The sequence below is a fragment of the Balaenoptera acutorostrata genome, chromosome 12, assembly GCF_949987535.1.
Source record: "Balaenoptera acutorostrata chromosome 12, mBalAcu1.1, whole genome shotgun sequence".
NCBI lineage: Eukaryota > Metazoa > Chordata > Mammalia > Artiodactyla > Balaenopteridae > Balaenoptera > Balaenoptera acutorostrata.
The window spans coordinates 57,181,803-57,201,406 of NC_080075.1; the positions used below are offsets into that span (position 1 = coordinate 57,181,803).

The 19,604-nt window shown below is 37.1% G+C and overlaps 1 protein-coding gene and 1 non-coding gene across 5 annotated transcripts in view; both read right to left on the reverse strand.

The window, feature by feature from the left end:
* The window catches only part of CAMKMT (calmodulin-lysine N-methyltransferase), a 389,839-nt gene that overhangs the window by 116,960 nt on the left and 253,275 nt on the right, over window positions 1–19,604 (reverse strand). The window lies entirely within an intron of this gene.
* LOC114238830 (U5 spliceosomal RNA) lies at window positions 10,421–10,533 on the reverse strand. The gene has a single exon (XR_003624100.1). It is a non-coding gene; the product is annotated as a U5 spliceosomal RNA (small nuclear RNA).

Genomic DNA, 19,604 nt, shown 5'->3' on the forward strand with positions numbered 1-19,604 from the left:
CTGTTTTATATTGTGTCTTTGACTTTCCAGTAAATTGGATAATTTGAACTCCCTTACTTCTTACCCTCTCCATGCCCTACACAGTGCCCCAAAATCTATCTAACTGATTGAAATATCTTATTTTCACTAGTGTTTTCTAAAAAATATTAAATAGCCTAAATTTGGCAAATTAAATGGAAGAGCACCTTCAATATACTCATGGGAAATAATTTAATTGGAAGTTCTTTGAAAAGTATGATGGATGCTGAACAAAAATAAGGTAGTATGACATTTGTTGACTGATATACTAATAGTTATTTATATCCATAGTGTTCTATGTATGCGTTTTCTGCCAGTCTGTCTCTCCTGCCCATTTTACTGTCAGTCCTTTCAGAGTAAGGATTAGGTGTTCTTATCTTATGACCCATTAGGCTTACAGCCATGCCATGGACACAGCAGACACTCAACATGAGCCTTTTGCTTGAGAGTCATCCATGGGTAATTGTATGTTCTGTTTATTCAAAGAAACAATAACTGTTTCATGCACTGGATGAAATCCTTTACCAAACCTTCCCTGAACCTCAGTGCAGCTGGGTCCCAGCGTGTCACTTCCTTTTGTGCTCTAGGAAGACTGGACCCAAGGGCACCCCACCCCCACCCCCTGCAATCCTCCTGCACAGTAGTTCAGACACATATTTCAGGCTTGCCAACACCCCGATCAGAGCATGCCTTATTTCACAAACAAGAGAATTTGTATAAAGAGAAGGTCAGAGACTTCTTACAAAGTCACACACATAATCACAGACACACAATGCAGGGAAGCAGAAGGAACGCTTGCTGACGACCAGTCTTCTTTTCAAATACCTAGATCACACTCATTCCTTAAATTATAATAAATGTGGATGAAAGACCTGTACCCTTTTCAGCCCCAGGAAACAGGAGATCAGGAAGACACTCAGCTTAGACTCAACACAGCTGCCTTATGCCACCAGTGCCACTAGCAAGCACTTGAGACAATTCAAACAGCCCTTTATTCCTTTCTACCAGATGAGCCTCTATTTCCTCTACACCCTTATTTTCTCTCTGCCCATTCTTTGCTTACCCTTTAGGTTTGTTCTCATCTATTCCTGAGGCCTGCCTATACCACCCCTGCATTATTCAGACTGGTGCTCAAGATGATTTTTAGCCCACAAAGGTATAAAAGTATGTCCCCTTATAAATATTTTCCATTAATTATTTTTGTATAGGAGGCAGAAAAAATACAAACTAGTGTATCATTACCAATATACTATGTCTTTATGATAAGATACAAACTATTAAAGAGGTATGGAAACAACACAAGCCTTTAAGAATAGTATGCCAGAGAAGTCTTTCACCCAAATTCTGGGATGCCAGCTGGCAAGATGGGTAAGGATAGCTCAGTAGATGCCAAGAAGGTTACACTTAATATTGGTACAAGGATGGTATTTCACTTCTAAAGCTCTGGTTCATGTCTGGGATGAGACAAAATACAGTATTATAAAAATTCATAACAGTAGAACTTAACTCTATAACAGGAACAACAAATGATGGCCAGATGTATGTTTGAATCTACTGGTTTAGGTGGGTTGTTTTTGCAAGGCTAGGGCTATGCTATCATCTCAGCTGTGAAAAACTTGCTGCGCCTAATACATGGAAAGTCATGTTTGCCCAAGTAACGAACCAGACTGAATGGGCTCATGAGACCACATTCCCCTATAATTCTTTGAAAGGAACTTAAAAGAGTAACATTAGAAAAAGAATGTAGGCAAGCATGAATTACCTATGCTAGAATCTAGAAAAATTAGAAGTGAAGATAGAGAAATAACTACTGCTTTATTCTTGAATGTGATCTCACTGAGGGAAATGCTGACATTTAAAAAGATATTTGTATTTTCATACCATTACTTGGAAGATTCTTTAGGTTTAGAAGATAACGTGTGAGGGCTTCCCTGGTGGCGCAGTGGTTGAGAATCTGCCTGCCAATGCAGGGGACACGGGTTCAAGCCCTGGTCTGGGAAGATCCCACATGCCGCGGAGCAACTGGGCCCGTGAGCCACAATTGCTGAGCCTGCGCATCTGGAGCCTGTGCTCCGCAACAAGAGAGGCCGCGATGGTGAGAGGCCCGTGCACCGCGATGAAGAGTGGCCCTCGCTTGCCACAACTAGAGAAAGCCCTCGCACAGAAACGAAGACCCAACACAGCCATAAATAAATAAATAAATAAATAAAGTAAACAATGCGGAAAAAAAAAAGATAACGTGTGAGATAAAGGAAGCAACACAAAAATCACTCAGTGTGTTTCAAGATCAGAAGTGATATGTTCACCAAAAAAAGAAGGAGGGAGGCATCACTCGATGAAGCCAGAACAAGTGGCCTTGGTCACTCCATGTCAGGTTTACACCGCACACAACAGGCATATGGAACTAATTATTCCACGAGGTGGAGTGAGCTGGACATGTTCAGAAGTTTTGGGGAAATGCATGGCTGACAGATTAACGTTGGGATATTAAAGGAAGATTGGAAATATCTCTAATTTTTTCAATGTTATTATCACAGGAGCAAAGTATGCCCTCCACACAGTACTTCTTGGTCATTCTATTAGGGACAAAAACCTAAGTTGAACAATGGCACTATTAGTAGTAGTAATAGCAGCAGAAGCAACTAATTTTTACTGAGATGCAGGCACTGTATTGTGTGCTTTATTTATGTATGTATGTATGTATGTATTTGGCTGCACCAGGTCTTAGTTGTGGCATGAGGGATCTTCGCTGCAGCATGTGGGATCTAGTTCCCTAGTTCCCTGACCAGGGATCAAACCCAGGCCCCCTGCATTGGGAGCACAGAGTCTTAACCACTGGACCACCAGGGAAGCCCCTGTGCTTTATTTATATTATTACATTTAATTCTTACAACATTTCTATGAGGATGGTATCTCCATTTCATGCATGAGGAAACTGAGGTCTACAGGAGTTAGGTAATTTGCCCAAGTCACTAAGCTAGTAAATGGCAAAGCCAGGATGTGAAGCCAGGCTTTTGTTTTGCACCTGTAGGCTAAATAGGCAGAGGAGTTCAGGCTCTCAGATATTCAAAACAGTACCTTCCAAAGCAAAATTCTACATCGAATGGGAACGAAATCATAGAAGATATTTCTTTGTATTACATTGTTACAAATGATGCTTTAAAAATACTAAGAACCACTGATCATTTCAGTTATGATGGTTCTATTTAAAGTATTATTTCTATTCCATTTCACCAAAAGTCATATTATTGATAGTCATATAGTCATATTGTCTGTTTGATGACACATCAATAGTAAAATGACTTTTAAATTGTCTGTTGCTTAACGTGAATATTCAAAACCCAGGTATTAAGTGGAGGGATGTGTGTTCCACAAGGAAAGCTCAGTTTTCAAACAGGCGGGAAATGGATGCTCAGTAGGTACTTGGTCGCCGCCTCCCACCGGGTGAAAAGTCAAGACTGCAATAAAATCACGTCCAATCCCTGGGTCAGCCGAGTTGGGCTGGGGGATAGCTGTTCAGACAACCCAAAACATGAATCAATCCTAAATATTTACAAATACATTATAAGTTTTCAGTTATTCTGGCATCCTTAGATAATTCATAAAATTAACTCCTATCCCCAGAGGACCCAATCAACCTCTGTTAAATGAGGTGCCCTTAGAAATAGGTTGAAGAGAGTAAAATAGCCCTAAATTGAAATACCTCCATGGATAGCCCTCAACATGGGTAATCTCCATTTGGATTATTGAAGGTTGAGTGACTACAGATGGAAAAACTAAGCTTACATTTGCGTGATCTGCTTTCCCCACATAGTATTAACCAACAGGGTGGAGTTAAATAAGGGGCTTTAGGCTATCATTAGTATACAAATATTCAACCACAGAAAACAGGAGCTGGTGTTGAAAGTTACCCTACCATACATAACCATACCACTGCTACCGCTACACTTGTGTAGTGCTTTCTATGTACCAGGCACTATTCTAAGTGCTTTAACGTTTATCAAGTCATTTATTATAACCCATTACAATCTTCTGAAGTAAGTACCATTATTATTCCCATTTTATGGATGACGAAACTGAAGCACGGAGATTAAGCAATTTGCCCAGGTCTACCCAGCTAGAAAGTGGCAGAGTTGTGATTTAAAGCCATGCAGTCTAGGGACTTCCCTGGCAGTCCAGTGGTTAAGACTCCATGCTTCCAATGCAGGGGTCACGGATTCAATCCCTGGTCAGGGAACTAAGATCCTGCATGTTGCTCGGCCAAAAAAATAAAATAAAGCGCCAGCATCTGTTCTCTTAACCCACTACGCTAAACTGTCCATAAGAACTGAATAAAAATCCCTGGGAAATCTGAAGGATGATATTGCTGTTTGTGTAACAGGCAAACCATAATCTATCCACTACCTTAATCAAAACACACTGGAAGTTCAGATGAGCAAAATAAACTAATAGCTTCCCCACCAACTAGTCATTTCAGTCAGCCTGACCTGAATTAGCTTTGTTAATATTCCAAGTTGGCTTTGGGAATATTACCCAGTCTATCTAGTCTTGATTGGAGTATTTCTTGAATATCAAAGGATAAGTCTTGGTTGGTTTTCTTGTGTCTTGCTGCCTCCGTGTCAAAAACCCAAAGGAAATAAATGTAATTCAGGATATAATGAAAAGATCAAACCTGCCATGAAACAAACCATTTGGGGAGCTAATTTGGCAGTTCAGACAACCCAAATCTCCACCATTTGGGGACTTGGTCTTGCTAGTGACTACAAATGTGTTCTTTCTACCCCTCTGCCAGCTAAGAAAGCAAAACTGGCTGTCCAAGGCTTCTGCCACTGACCACATGTGCTGGAGTGGGCAAAGGTCAGGGAATGGCAGAGGTGATTAATCACACAATATTGGGAGGGTATCTCCTATTTGTCTACTTTTCTTCTGGACCAAAAAACATTTCTCCTGGGAGGACCTACACAGCTGACACACAGACAGTCAGGCTGCCTAAGATCCCATGCCATTTTTTTATAAGAGAAAAAAATCACAAATTATATTGCACCCTACAATTTTATTTTAGAGGAGAATTTCCTTTCCCTTAAGAGGTCTTGGCTCCATGTGAAAGATAATATACGTTCTATCTGTGACGAACTAGAAGAAACGCACAGTGTTTTGCCTTGGATTCTCATTAGGAAAGCTTTCATTTGAAGCAGATGGCAGAATTTTTGGCTTCTCATGACACAATGAAGTAACTTTAGTTTCTTTCCTCCTGTTTTTAACCTGGAATAATGACTGCAATAGGAGAAAGACAGTCTTTTAGATTTCATGGGGGAGTTCTGTGGATTCTCCTCAAATCTTGGGACAAAACACCTTATCTCAAATAGAAATTGAACAATATTGACTGATAGCCTGACTTTCCTAACACTGCCTTGAATCTGAAACAGAAGAGAAATATCTGTCAAAAGACACAGTTTCTGCCTTCCAGGAGGTGAAACCATAATTGAAAAGAAAGTAGATACAGTTTCACACACAAACACATAAATACATATATAAATTTGAGAACACTTTAATATGGTGGCTTCTCAAAAACAATAGAAACTCTGTAAATAAATGGGAGACTTAGTATTATTTTAAATAACCCCTGTCGTTCTGGGTATAGGAGTGCTAGTAGGCATCTGTTAAGTCAAATCTGACGTAGGAAGAGGTCTACTTTTGCTAAAACACTAAAGTAAAGAGGTTATTGGATAGCTCAGAAAAAGAATTAAACAGCTTATATATATTTTAAAATTGTAAAAGGGAATCTTGCTATTTTAGGCTGAAGTTAATATGTGTGGAGAGGGTAGAGAAAAGACTAGTTTCCTAATGAAAATGGAGACCTGAATAATATTTCTTTAAAACTAAACTAACATTGGGAAAATCCTAATTTAAAAAAAAAAGGATAATAAAAAACCAAAAAGCATTCAGTGAAAAAAAAAAATTCTCCTGACAGACTAATGAGGACTTTAATATGATAATCTGGTGTTTATCTGCGCTTTGCTTGTGCAATTGCAGTTTTCTCAGCTATTATGCAAGAGCTGTAAAATGAATACCTAATTGACTCCTGGAGAAAAGTATTACTACTGAAATGACTTAAGCAAACACATTCCGAACTAACAAAGTATTTTAAAATGATTTGAACTGAAAAATGAATGACAGCTAAATGACTGCCATTAACCATCCTACAGGTGCCCCCGGCCATGGCTCATTTTGTTTTTATCAAACACCCACTAGCCGTAGGCCAGCTTCAGCTGCAGTATGTCAAATACTTTGGTAACTTGAATTTTTCCCTCTCACCTGCCAAAATTGCCCGTGAACTTGCAGTACTACTCTATCTACTGCTAGGTGAACTCAAAACAGAGAATGTCCTCAGCTTCCGTTTCTAGAGAGATGTAATGTGCTTCAGTTGTTTGAAATAGGGTAAGTAAAATGGAACAAGAGGTAGGCACATTGGCCTCAACAATTATTTAGGCAGGAGACAAAATCAAAGCTGGAGAAGAGCTGGAAAAGGCAACTGAAGTCTCTCCTACTTGACATTAATAAGTTTTCTGGACGTGGATCTCCAATTCGTAGAATTTTATGTATCTTTTCTCTTAAACTACATAGGAAGTGTATATAGAAAGATATAGTCAGTACATTCTCATATAATTTTAGGAAGAACTTCTTTTATTCTATGAGATAGTATTTTTTAAAACCATAAATAGTAGTGTTGAGAGTTTGGAAATAGGGAACAGAAATGTTCCAGCCAGAAAATAAATCTGGAGCACGCTGACTACTTGCAAACCATCTTTCTTTCAGCCTTTTCGTGTCCCACTCCAGTCAGGTTCTCTGCCCCACCTAGGCAGCTGCCTCCGTGGTTGCAGAGACTCTGTGGAGCCGAAGCAGGCCACCTCTTCAGACATTCAGCTTTCCTTGGGGCTGTTTGTTTGCATCCATTCTCCAAGCTCTTGCAGACTTCCTGGGTCCTAACTCTGGTAATTCTGTTTTTCTGGCTTAGAGGCACCTGGTCCTAATTCTGGTAACTCTGTCCTCCTGGTTACTATCCTTTCAACCATGTGGCTTCTCATTCTGCCTGCCGTCTTCAGCTGCTCTGACTTAGGCTTGCCTACTAGCCTGTACTACTATTTCTGGGACCTCCAATACTACTCAGTTTTGTTTCCAAGGTCCAGCTTCTTATCTAGTATGCCGAGCCTTTATTTCTGCACTTCTGGACATAATACAGGTGCATCCGAAAGTAATTTGCCAAAGTGTAAAGTGATGACTTGCATGTAACAAAGTCAGTTCCACTGCAGGGAATGCCAGCTCCACACTGGATATTCTACTGCTTTAAGTCACTTGGCCAGTCTAGTGTATTGCATCTTAATAATACAACAAATGACCACAGTAGGTTAGAATCCTAACCTCTTCTAAGGAGCAGCCCCAGCTATATAATACTGGGATTGGAAGGAATCATATTAGTTCAGCTTCTTCTCTGCTTTTAAAAGCATTATTCAGCATGACTAGAATAAAAGTCATGTTTGGAATCTTTATAAAGCAGAATTCTGATCAGTTTCATTTCCTGAATGAGAATCTAGAAAGCTTCCCATTGCCTACTGAGCTACAAAGTGAGGGGTGTGAGCCTGGGATGTGCAAGATGAAGCATGGAATACAGGAAGAGAACACTGGAATATCTATGTTTATTTACATTATCCTGTTACATTTCTTTTTTTGTATATTTTTATAGAATATATAATATGCCGATATAGCAGTGCACATATAGTTTATTAATAAATGAATATACATATGCTGGGGTAAATATGCAAAAAAATTTATGGGTGTAATCAAAAATGTTTGGAGGACAGTGGCTTTTAGGACAATGACTACCCCTTAGAGCAGCATTTAAGGTACCTCACAATATGCCTTCAACCTGCCTTTTCTGCTACCTCACTCACAAATATTACCCTGATCGGGGCACCCTATACTCCATTCACACTGAAGTACTGGACTGGAAGTTCTATGACGGCAGGAATCATGAACATCTCACTCACACTTTGGATACCCAACCCTTAGCACATTGCACAGCATCTACTAGACACTGAAGATATATTTACTAAATGAATGATCAGTTAATAAAACAAGCTTTGTAAGCACATTGTGCTATTTCATATCTCTGTACCTTTCCACTTATTGTGCTGTTTGGAATGTCCTTTCTTTCAGCCTCAACCTGGGGAACACCTATAAAACTAGATTTCTTCATCAGTGCCTCTACCCCTACCATATAGTTACTTATGTCCTCTTTTGGGCTCCCATACATCTTTCTAATTATTTATAATACATGTTTGTCTTCTTTGATATCTCTCTGTATCCTCAGGTCCTGGCATGGTACTTAGCACATTGCAGGTGCTTAATAAACACTGTGGGATGATGTATAAGTGAATTTCTAAACAATTATTAATCTTTAAAAGGCATTAGAATGTTTCTGCTTCTAATGATGATCAAAAACAGTACAAGACTTGACCCCCCAACGGTAAACAACTGGACTAAATATATGAAACCACTGCTTTCAGCTACTAGACAACAGGTAGCACAGGACTGTGATCTCCAGGAGAAGGGAGAAAAATGCAGTGAGTCTTAAGATCACTCCAAGCAGAACATGGACGACTTGATGAGTTGAGGAGGTAGAGATGGAATTAGGGGAGGCTAAGGTGGCTGGAATTTGCAGGAGAGAATAGCAGAGAGGACAGAGCAATGCAAAAGCAGAGATTCAGAAATTTGTATAGGGTCCCTCTTGAATCTTTGCCTGAGCATTAAGCTGTGATTCCATAGAGTGACTCCGTGAGGCTGCGCAAAGAATGTCAGGCTGCAAGATGTCCCAGTTCCATCTAGGCATAGTGGAGAGATATCACTGAATACTGGAGGCATTCAGTGAAAATGCCAAAACATAAGACAGTAGTAGGGCTTAACTAGCCATAAAGTAAAGGCTACTCTAGACGTGCCCAACAAAGCTTAAAAACAAAAACAAGCCTTGAAAGCATCAAGCTCATCCATAAGCAACTGAACTGAATCTACTAAGAGAAAACAAAATTCAGACCTTCAACAATGTAATGTTCACAACATTGAAACAGACCCAGAAATGACAAAGTAATAGATTTAGCAGAACAAGAAGTCATAAAAAGATATTACAAACATATTTAAGGATTAAAGGAAAACATAAAAATAATGAGAGAAATGGAAACTATCAATATAAAAAAGGAACCAAATAAACTTTTAGAGCCAAAAACATACTACATTTGAGATTTTAAAAATTCACTAAATGGAGCTTAACATCAGATTAGTCAACGGCTGAAAAGGTTGGTAATAGTGATTAAAAACTCACCAAACTGAAGGAAAGAGAGAAAAAAGGATGAAAAAAATTGAACAAAGCTTTGGTGATGTGTGGGACAATATCAATTAGTCTAACATACACATAATTGAAGCCCCAAAAAGGACTGGGGAGAGAAATGGGTGAGAAATATGTTCCAAGAAATAAGTCCCAAATTTGATGAAAATTTTAAACCAAAACATATATGAGGCCAGCAAACCCCAAGCAGGATAATTACAAAGAAAGTCATATTAAGGCACATGATAGTCAAATTACTGAAAACCAGTAATAAAGAGAAAAATCTTTTTTTTACACTTAAAAAAATTTTTTAATTGCAATATAGTTGATTCACAATGTTGTGTTAGTTTCAGGTGTACAGCAAAGTGATTCAGTTATATATATGTTCTTTTTTAGATTCTTTTCCATTATAGGTTACTACAAGATATTGCATATAGTTCCCTGTGCTATACAGTAGGTCCTTGTTGGTTATCTATTTTATATATAATAGTGTGTATATTTTAATCCCAAACTCCTAATTTATCCTTCCCCCTCCCTTTCCCCTTCGGTAACCATAAGGTGCTTTTCTATGTCTATGAGTCTATTTGTTTTGTAAATAAGTAAGAGGAAATCTTAAAATCAGCACTTCCCCTCCAAAAAGACATAGTATATTCAGAAGGACAAAGATAAGAATTACCACCAACTTCTCATTAGAAATAATACAATCCAGGGAACAATGAAATGACCTCCTTAAAATGCTAAAGAAAAAGGCTATCAAACTAAAAGTCTTTATCCAGAGAAAAATATTAAAGAAAAAAATACCATTAACCTAAAATTCTATGTCCAGTGAAAAGAAACTTCAATAATGAAGGAAAAAATAAAGCCTTTTCCTGACAAATGAAAGATGACAGAAGTGATTGCCAGCCAACCCACATAATAAGAAATGATTAAAGAAGGTCTTCAAGTGAAAGGAAATTATATTACATAGAAACTCAGATCTATATAAGTGAATGAAGAGCACTGGAAATGGTAAGTATATGGGTAAGTATAAACATTTTTCTTGTTTTTAAGTTACTTTGAAAGATAACTGTTTCTGTTCTTTTCCACGGAAATCTTTAGTAAAAGGCAAAAGATTTATACAGCAGAAACTAACACAACATTGTAAAGCAACCACACTCCAATAAAAATTAATTAAAAAAAAGATAACTGTTTAAAGCAAAAATAATAATAATGTATTGTGAGGTTTATGACACATGCAAGTAAAATGTACAATACCAATAGCATATAGGACAGTAGAAAGAGTGGAAGTACATTTTTGAAGGTTCTAACATTATATGCAAAGTAGTATAAGACTATGTGAAGGTAGATATCAGTTAAAGTTATACAGTTTAAACCTTAGAGCAAACACTAACTTTAAACAGAGTTTAGTCACTAAGCCAATAGTAGAGAAAATGGAATACTAAAAGATAATTACTACAAAAGAAGACAGGAAAAAAAAGGACCAAATGCGACAAGCAGAAAACAAATAGCAAGTTGTAAACTTAAGCACAACCATATTGACAATTAAATTCAGTCCAATTAAAAGCAAAATTTGTCGGTGGGTTCAAAATCCAAGATCCAACTGTATGTCTGTCCATAAGAAATGTACACAAAATATGAATTGGTAGATAGGTTAAACATAAAGGCTGGAAAAAGATACACCATACAAACACTAATCATGAGAAAATTAGAGTAGCTATATTAACATCATACAAAGTAGACTTCACACAAGGAATATTACCAAGAAAAAGAGGGACATTTCATAAGTATAAAGGGATTGATTCATCAAAAAAGACATAACAATCATTAATATGTATGCAACAAATATAAGAGCTTCAAAATACATGAAGGAAGAATGACAGAAATGAAAAGAAAAATAGACAAATATGTAATTATAATAGGAGATTTTACAACTCCTCTTTCAGTAATTGATAGAACAAGTAGGCAGAAAATTAGTAAGGATGTAAAAGAGAAGAATAATACTATCAACCTACTTGATTTAACTGACATTTACAGAACAATACATCAAACAATGGCAAAATACATTTTTCTTTCAAGTTCACATGGAACATTCACCAATAGAAACCATATGAACGACCATAAAACAAGTCTCCATGAATTTAAAAGAATGAATTATCCAGAATCCATTCTCTAACCAAATTAAAATTAAGTTAGAAATGGTTAACATAAAGATGTCTTGAAAATTAAACACCACACGGCTAAATAATCCATAGGTCAAAGAATAAATCACAAGAAAAATTAAAAATATTTTGAACTGAATAATTAAAATATAACACATCAAAATTTGTTGCATATATAGTACTTAGGAGGAAAATTTGCAGCTTTCAATGCTTACATTAGAAAAAAAAAGAAAGGTTTAAAATCAATGACTTAAGCTTTCACTTTTGGAAGCTAGAAAAGGAAGAGCACATTAAAACTGAAGTAATTAGAAATAAGGAAATAAAAAAGATAAAAGTAGAAAGCAATGAAATAGAAAAGAGATAGACAATAGAGAAAATCAATGAAATCAAAAGCCAGTTCTTTGAAAAGATCAATAAAATTGATAAACCTCTAGATGGACTGACTGCTCAAGAAGAAACAAAAGAAAGAAATGAAATACAAATGTTGGGAATGAAAAAGGAGACATAGCTTCAGTTCTTATAGACATTAAAAGTGTAATAAGGGAATATTATAAATAAGGAAATTTGGAAAAAAACCCATGAAATGGAAAAATTCCTTGAAAGACACAATTGTCAAAACTGACACAAGAAGAAATAAAAAATCTGAAGCCCCTTGTCTATTTAATTGAATCTGCAAATAAAAACTTTTCCGCAAAGAATACTCTAGGCCAGATGACTTCACTGGCTAATTTTATCAAGCATTTAGGGAAGAATTACTATCAATCTTATACAAATTCTTTCAGAAAGAGAGAAGAGGAAAGGACACTTGCCAATTTATTTTATGAGTCTAGCAATACGCCAATACCAAAACCAGACAAAGAAACTACAATAAAACTTCAAGAAAAATATAAACCATTATGAGTACTGTGAACATAGATGACATAATCCTTAGCAAAATAATAGCAAATCAAATTCAGTAATATCTAAAAATGATACTATCTTATGACAAAATGGGGTTTATCTCAGGAATAAAAGGTTGGACTAACATTAGAAAATCAAATGTAATTTACCATATTAACAAAACAAGAAAAGCTATATAATTGTCTCAAAAAATACAGGAAAGTGGTTTGACACAATTCAACACACATTCATGACAAAATTTCGCAACAAACTAGAAATAGAAGAATACTTCCTCTTTTGATAAAGGGCATCTACAAAAACCCCTATACTTAATATCATAGTTAATGGTGAGGCTAAATGCTTTCCCCTAAGATCAGAAACAAGACAAAGATATCCACTTTCAACACTTCTATTAAGTGTTGCACTAGAGGTCCTGGCCAGCACAATAAAGCAAGAAAAAGAAACCAAGGCATACAAACTAAAAACTATGAAGTAAAACTGTCTCTATTCATAGAAGATAAAATCCTGTAAATTTAAAAATCCTATGAGACATGCTCTCACTCCCTCTTGCGAGAGCACCAGAATCACAACTAACTGCTGAACAATCATCCACAGGAAGACACTGGAACTCAGGAAAAAAGATACCCCACATCCAAAAACAAAGGAGAAGCCACAATGAGATGGTAGGAGGGGCGCAATCACAGTAAAATCAAATCCCATAACTGCTGGGTGGGTGACTCACAAACTGGAGAACACTCACACCACAGAAGTCCACCCACTGGAATGAATGTTCTGAGCCCCACGTCAGGCTTCCCAACCTGGGGGTCTGGCAACGGGAGGACGAATTCCTAGATAATCAGACTTTGAAGGCTAGTGGGATTTGATTACAGGACTTCGACAGGACTGGGGGAAACAGAGACTCCACTCTTGGAGGGCACACAAAGTAGTGTGCACATCAGAACCCAGGGGAAGGAGCAGTGACCCCATAGGAGACTGAACCAGACCTACCTGCTAGTGTTGGAGGGTCTCCTGCAGAGGCGGGGGGTGGCTGTGTCTCACAGTGAGGACAAGGACACTGGCAGCAGAAGTTCTGGGAAGTACTCCTTGGCGTGAGCCCTCCCAGAGTCCACCATTAGCCCCAACAAAGAGCCTGGGTAGGCTCCAGTGTTGGGTTGCCTCAGGCCAAACAATCAACAGGGAGGGAACCCAGCCCCACCCATCAGCAGACAAGCAGATTACAGTTTTACTGAGCTCTGCCCACCAGAGCAACAGCCAGCTCTACCCACCACCATTACCTCCCACCAGGAAACTTGCATAAGCCTCTTAGATAGCCTCATCCACCAGAGGGCAGACAGCAGAAGCAAGAAGAACTACAATCCTGCAGCCTATGGAACAAAAACCACATTCACAGAAAGATAGACAAGATGAAAAGGAACAAGATAAAACCCCAGAAAAACAACTAAATGAAGTGGAGATAGGCAACCTTCCAGAAAAAGAATTCAGAATGATGATAGTGAAGATGATCCAGGACCTCGGAAAAAGAATGAAGGCAAAGATCGAGAAGATGCAAGAAATGTTTAACAAAGACCTAGAAGAATTAAAGAACAAACAAACAGAGATGAACAATACAATAACTGAAATGAAAACTACACTAGAAGGAATCAACAGCAGAATAACTGAGGCAGAAGAACAGATAAGTGACCTGGAAGACAGAATGGTGGAATTCACTGCTGCGGAAGAGAATAAAGAAAAAAGAATGAAAAGAAATGAAGACAGCCTAAGAGACCTCTGGGACAACATTAAACGCAACAACATTCACATTATAAGGGTCCCAGAAGGAGAAGAGAGAGAGAAAGGACCAGAGAAAATATTTGAAGACATTATAGTCAAAAACTTCCCTAACATGGGAAAGGAAATAGCCACCCAAGTCCAGGAAGCGCAGAGAGTCCCATACGGGATAAACCCAAGGAGAAACATGCTTAGACACATAGTAATCAAAGTGGCAAAAATTAAAGACAAAGAAAAATTATTGAAAGCAGCAAGGGAAAAACAACAAATAACATACAAGGGAACTCCCATAAGGTTAACAGCTGATTTCTCAGCAGAAACACTACAAGCCAGAAGGGAGTGGGAAAACATATATAAAGCAATGAAAGGGAAGAACCTACAACCAAGATTACTCTACCTGGCAAGGATCACATTCAGATTCAATGGAGAAAGCAAAAGCTTTACAGACTAGCAAAAGCTAAGAGAATTCAGCACCACCAAACCAGCTCTACAACAAATGCTAAAGGAACTTCTCTAAGTGGGAAACACAACAGAAGAAAAGGACCTACAAAAACAAACCCAAAACAATTAATAAAATGGTAATGGGAACATATATATTGATAATTACCATAAACGTGAATGGATTAAATGCTCCAACCAAAAGACACAGGCTTGCTGAATGGATACAAAAAGAAGACCGTTATATATGCTGTCCTCAAGAGACCCACTTCAGACCTAGGGACACATACAGACTGAAAGTTAGGGGATGGGAAAAGATATTCCATGCAAATGGAAATCAAAAGAAACCTGGAGAAGCAATACTCATATCAGATAAAATAGACTTTAAAATAAAGAATGTTACAAGAGACAAGGAAGGACACTACATAATGATCAAGGGATCAATCCAAGAAGAAGGTATAACAATTATAAATATATATGCACCCAACATAGGAGCACCTCAATACATAAGACAACTGCTGACAGCTATAAAAGAGGAAATCAACAGTAACACAATAATAGTGGGGGACTTTAACACCTCATTTACATCAATGGACAGATCAACCAACATGAAAATAAATAAGGAAACAGAAGCTTTAAATGACACAGTAGACCAGATAGATTTAATTGATATTTATAGGACATTCCATCCAAAAACAGCAGATTACACTGTCTTCTCAAGTGTGCACGGAACATTCTCCAGGATAGGTCACATCCTGGGTCACAAATCAAGCCTCAGTAAATTTAAGAAAATTGAAATCAGATCAAGCAACTTTTTTGACCACAACGGTATAAGATTAGAAATGAATTACAGGGTAAAAAACACAAACACATGGAGGCTAAACAATACGTTATTAAACAACCAAGAGAGCAATGAAGAAATCAAAGAGGAAATCAAAAAATACCTAGAGACAAATGACAATGAAAACACGACGATCCAAAACCTATGGGATGCAGCAAAAGCAGTTCTAAGAGGGAAGTTTATAGCAATACAATCCTACCTCAAGAAACAGCAAACATCTCAATCTAACCTTACACCTAAAGGAACTAGAGAAAGAAGAACAAACAAAACCCAAAGTTAGTAGAAGGGAAGAAATCATCAAGATAAGAGCAGAAATAAATGAAACAGAAACAAAGGAAACAATAGCAAAGATCAATAAAACTAAAAGCTGGTTCTTTGAGAAGGTAAACAAAATTGATAAACCATTAGCCAGATTCATCAAGAAAAAGAGGGAGCGGACTCAAATCAATAATATTAGAAACGAAAAAGGAGAAGTTACAACAGACACCACAGAAATACAAAGCATCCAAAGAGACTACCACAAGCAACTCTATGCCAATAAAACAGACAACCTGGAAGAAATGGACAAATTCTTAGAAAGGTGTAACCTTCCAAGACTGAACCAGGAAGAAATAGAAAATATGAACAGACCAATCACAAGTAATGAAATTGAAACTGTGATTAAAAATCTTCCAACAAACAAAAGTCCAGGACCAGATGGCTTCACAGGTGAATTCTGTCAAACATTTAGAGAAAAGCTAACACCCATTCTTCTCAAACTCTTCCAAAAAATTGCAGTGGAAGGAACACTCCCAAACCCATTCTACGAGGCCACCATCACCCTGAAATCAAAACCAGACAAAGATGTCACAAAAAAAGAAAATTACAGACCAATATCACTGATGAATATAGATGCAAAAATCCTCAACAAAATACTAGCAAACAGAATCCAACAACACATTAAAAGGATCATACACCATGATCAAGTGGGATTGATCCCAGGGATGCAAGGATTCTTCAATATATGCAAATCAACCAATGTGATACAGCATGTTAACAAACTGAAGAATAAAACCCATATGATCATCTCGATAGATGCAGAAAAAGCTTTTGACAAAATTCAACACCCATTTATGATAAAAACTCTCCAGAAAGTGGGCATAGAGGGAACCTACCTCAACGTAATAAAGGCAATATATGACAAACCCACAGCAAACATCATTCTCAATGGTGAAAAACTGAAAGCATTTCCTCTAAGATCAGGAAAAAGACAAGGATGTCCACTCTTGCCACTATTATTCAACATAGTTTTGGAAGTCCTAGCCACGGCAATCAGAGAAGAAAAAGAAATAAAAGGAATACAAATTGGAAAAGAAGAAGTAAAACTGTCATTGCTTGCAGGTGACATGATACTATACACAGAGAATCCTAAAGATGCCACCAGAAAACTACTAGAGCTAATCAATGAATTTGGTAAAGTTGCAGGACACAAAATTAATGCACAGAAATCTCTTGCATTCCTATACACTAATGATGAAAAATCTGAAAGAGAAATTAAGGAAACACTCCCATTTACCATTGCAACAAAAGAATAAAATACCTAGGAATAAACCTACCTAGGGAGACAAAAGACCTGTATGCAGAAAATTATAAGACACTGGTGGAAGAAATTAAAGATGATACAAACAGATGGAGAGATGTACCATGTTCTTGGATTGGAAGAATCAATATTTTGAAAATGTCTATACTACCCAAAGCAATCTACAGATTCAATGCAATCCCTGTCAAATTACCAATGGCATTTTTTACAGAACTAGAACAAAAAATCTTAAAATTTGTTTGGAGACACAAAAGACCCCAAATAGCCAAAGCAGTCTTGAGGGAAAAAAACGGAGCTGGAGGAATTAGACTCCCTGACTTCAAACTATACTACAAAGCTACAGTAATCAAGACAATATGGTACTGGCACAAAAACAGAAATATAGATGAGTGGAACAGGATGGAAAGCCCAGAGATAAACCCACGCATCTATGGTCAACTAATCTATGACAAAGGAGGCAAGGATATACAATGGAGAAAAGACAGTCTCTTCAATAAGTGGTGCTGGGAAAACTGGACAGCTCCATGTAAAAGAATGAAATTAGAACATTCCCTAACACCATACACAAAAACAAACTAAAAATGGATTTGAGACCTAAATGTAAGACCGGACACTATAAAACTCTTAGAGGAAAACATAGGAAGAACACTCTTTGACATAAATCACAGCAAGATCTTTTTTGATCCACCTCCTAGAGTAATGGAAATAAAAACAAAAATAAACAAATGAGACCCAATGAAACTTCAAAGCTTTTGCACAGCAAAGGAAACTACAAACAAGACGAAAAGGCAACCCTCAGAATGGGAGAAAATATTTGCAAACGAATCAATGGACAAAGGATTAATCTCCAAAATATATAAACAGCTCATGCAGCTCAATATTAGGAAAACAAACAACCCAATGCAAAAATGGGCAGAAGACCTAAATAGACATTTCTCCAAAGAAGACATACAGATGGCCAAGAAGCACATGAAAATCTGCTCAACGTCACTAATTATTAGAGAAATGCAAATCAAAACTACAGTGAGGTATCACCTCACACCAGTTAGAATGGGCATCATCAGAAAATCTACAAACAACAGATGCTGGAGAGAGTGTGTAGAAAAGGGAACCCTCTTGGACTGTTGGTGGGAATGTAAATTGATACAGCCACTATGGAGAACAGTATGGAGGTTCCTTAAAAAAGTAAAAGTAGAATTACCATATGACCCAGCAATCCCACTAGTGGGCATATACCCAGAAAAACCATAATTCAAAAAGACACATGCACCCCAATGTTCATTGCAGCACTGTTTACAACAGGCAGGTCATAGAAGCAACCTAAATGCCCATTGACAGATGAATGGATAAAGAAGATGTGGTATATATATACAATGGAATATTACTCAGCCATAAAAAGGAACGAAATTGGGTCATTTGTATAGACGTGGATGGACCTAGAGACTGTCATACAGAGTGAAGTAAGTCAGAAAGAGAAAAACAAATATTGTATATTAACGCATATATGTGGAACCTAGAAAAATGGTACAGATGAACTGGTTTGCAGGGTAGAAATTGAGTCAGCGATGTACAGAACAAACGTATGGACACCAAGGGGGGAAAGCGTCGGGGGGGGGGTGGTGTGATGAATTGAGAGATTGGGATTGACATGTATACACTCATATGTATAAAATGGATAAGTAATAAGAACCTGCTGTATAAAAAAATCAAATAAAATAAAATTCAAAAATTATAAAAGATTAAGAAAAGAAAGTAATTATTGATATGTTAAAAAATAATCCTATGAAATCTTCAAAAAAGCTATTAGAATTAATAAGTGAATTTAGCAATGTCACAGCATTCAAGGTCAATATACATAAAATCAATTGTATTTCTATTAGCTAGCAATAAACAATTGGAAAATGAAATAAAACTACAATACCACTAACAAAAGCAACTTTTTAGAAAACATAAATAATAGGAATAAGTATGCACACTATAGTGGATGAACAAGATCCGTTTAGTAAAAACTATCAAGACCTGTTTACTGAAAACTATAAAACATTACTGATGGAAATTAAAGAGGAATTAAATAAATGGAGTGATATATTATGATTATGGATGGAAAGAGATTTAATATGTCAGTTCTCTCCAAATTTATCTATGGATTCAATGCAATTCCAATTAAAATAGCAACAGGCTTTTTTGGGGATAGGGATTGCCAAGCTGATTGTAATATTTATATGAAATTCAAAGAACCTAGGATATCCAAAACAACTTTTGGAAAAAGAAAACAAAATTAGATGACTTACACAATCTGATTCCAAAACTTATAAATCTATAATAATTAAGACAGTGTGGTATTGGCATAAGGATAGACATATAGGTCAATGGAGCAAAAGGGAATCTAGGAAGAGATCTGAACACTTATGGTCAATTGATTTCCAACAAAGATGCAAAGGTAATTCGGGGCGGGGGGAAGGATAGTCCTTTCAACAAATAATGCCATAACAACTGGATATCAGTATGAAAAAAAATGAACTTTGA